Raw genomic sequence first — 2759 nt, forward strand, 5'->3', positions numbered from 1 at the left:
ACAAAGAGAGGGGTATTATGAGAAAATACACTTCTCAGTTGTTTAGAATTCAGGCCATATATATGCTAGTAACTCTGTTTTAAAATGGTCCCGCAAGAAAGCATTATGAAAATAACTTGAAGGGATATTTATATTTCAAAATACAAACATTAAAAGTAAACATGGTATCTTTTCAAGAAGCCTCTAAGGAGACCTGTGACTTGTTTGTGGAAGAAACAAAGTCAATTTCAAACTTGACACTTACCTTGCTATCCATATTTGGAGCGTAATCCACAGCTCCCTTTTAAGTGCGTAATTAGTGGGTTATTAACATATAGTAAGTGCTATGATAAATGTAATCATTCTGAATATAAAAAATGTGAAATCTCTGAGGGACTACGTAATTCTGCATGTTTAAAACAATGCTGTATTTCAGTATTTGACTACACTACAGGAAGATCCATGGTAAATTGAAGTGGCATAGAACGATTGCACCTAAAAGGTTTGATGTAAGCATTGCAACACAAGTGTCAACTTTCAGTAGATCCTATGCATATGAAATGCATTTAAAAGAAGCCATTTTTAGACTGAAAGTGATGTCTAACCATTAACCAAATAACACTACTTGTAATTTAAAAGGAGAAAAAAAAAATCCCAAACCTCAACCAACCAAATGTGGGCATGCAGCTCCACCAGACTATTTTCTGTTACAATACCTTACAAATTAGTGCACAGTCATGCAGTGTGAGCAGTGTAAGTCTGCATCCAATGTTCCTACACAGGATAATGTATAGAATAGGAAAAAGTGTGACCGAATTGTAATATAAAACCCAACAGCTTCCAGTTTCAGGTGTATCCACTTTCCAAAATACTACTCCTGCAAGCAGCTATCAAGCAACCCAGTTTAATAAAGGCATGAAAGGTCTAATGCTTCCCTTTCAGTAATAGGAAAGCATTAGTAGTAAGATACAGGAATGCAGTAAGAAACTCAACTCTGTTTAGGGCCTTCCCCCTGCCCACATTTAGAGCTATGATCAACTAGTTAGATGGTTATTTTTAGCACAGGTTCCTGCTTAAAGAGAATGGAGGAAGGAAACAGCCAAGATTAGAAAGACCAAATGGGTATGTGACCAGGTTAAATATTCTAAGAAAAAAAAGTCTCTTACCAGCTTAAAGGTAATATAAAAATGTGTCATTTTTGGTAATGCATCTTACTTGTTCCTTGTTTCCCATTTCTTTTCAGTGCATATTAATGGACAAAAATGGTATTTAATATTTTGTACTCACATATTCCAAACAGCACTGAATGGCAGTTATACAGAATGATTATCAGGAGAATAAAGGCATGTGTTATGTCAAGGTGCAAAGCCTTACTCTACAGTAAAGTCCAAATCAACAACTAATATATCCAGTTCTGTTGCGTAAATACTGGTATTTCTTCACTGCACAGTATGTGGAAGTTTTGAAGTCATTTTCCATCACAGAATGGATCACACTGTGGCATGATGCACTGAATATCCAGTGGCAACTTGCAGTTTCCTAACGTAGCTCATTCTGAGCATACTCTTGATCTGTGCATTCACTAACACAATACATTTAGTGGATATTAAATCATATATTCAGAAAGTGTTGTAATATTGGCAAAAAAGGCTTTTTCTACCTCAGATTTTCCAAATTTATCTTGAGATAATTCTGATTTATCTTGAAATAATTCTGTTACTGCATTTCAAAAAAAAAAAACTTAACAAACAGAAGTTACTTTCTATATTAAGAACCTCAGCAGTACATAATTTGTATTCTACTCCCCAGCATCACAAACACAAAATATATCATCACTGAGACATAATAATTTGAGTAAGAGGTAAAAATAGAAGTGACTTCATACTTGCATTCTGAAAGAAGAAAATTTGCTGAAGTACTTGCATAAGCCAAGTGAGAGATGCTATAATGAACACTCCTTCCTTCTTCCACTACTGAAGGAAACCTCAACGTCCACAAAATTAATTTTTTCAAGATGTCACAATGATTCTATATACTTATTTACTTAGCTATTTAACACTCCAGCTTAAATTCTAGATGTTTTTTCTCACCCAGGCACCTTCAGTCTCCTTAGGAAGAGTACAATCTTATGTCCAGTACACATACAGCTTTAGGGCAGAAATAAAATAAACTGAAGTTTCACAACTTGAGCTTTCACGGAAGAATCTCAATAAGGACATTGGGCAATCTGTCACATAGTGGCATCACAATGCATTTGTCACATTTGTATTATTTTACTACTACTACTGAGAGAGAGAATGCCGTTAACCAGGTCAAAAGGCACTCGTGAAATTCACTCTCCCTCTTCTCTGTATTTACTACAGAGCAAGTTTTGAATTTATTCAGAATCTGAAAAATTTCTGGTAAATGCTGATGTAAAACTGTATGAGGAGAATGGGGAAGTGATTTCTCGGGGTTACATCAAGTTGCAGAAAAAATAGGAAGATTGCAGCATATAAGCATGTAAAACAAAACATTCTCATGCAAACTCAAGCAAAACATAAAAGTAACAGAGCATTACACTTCAAGTTAAAAAAGACCATTTTGTGCTGTGTAGTATCATAGGGATGAGAAAGAACATATCGGGATCACATCTAAATTTGCAGGCTTCTTGTCACCTAATAAAAAGCAGGAGGTAGTTTTAAAAAAACCCCACCCCTCACGTGGGAACAGTTGTTGATTCAGTAAGCAGTATTAAATATAATTGCATGCTGCACAAGACTCCAAAAGAATATCAGCCC

The sequence above is a fragment of the Manacus vitellinus genome, unplaced genomic scaffold, assembly GCF_001715985.3.
Source record: "Manacus vitellinus isolate BGI_N305 unplaced genomic scaffold, ASM171598v3 scaffold_6_pilon, whole genome shotgun sequence".
In the NCBI taxonomy this organism is placed as follows: Eukaryota; Metazoa; Chordata; class Aves; order Passeriformes; family Pipridae; genus Manacus; species Manacus vitellinus.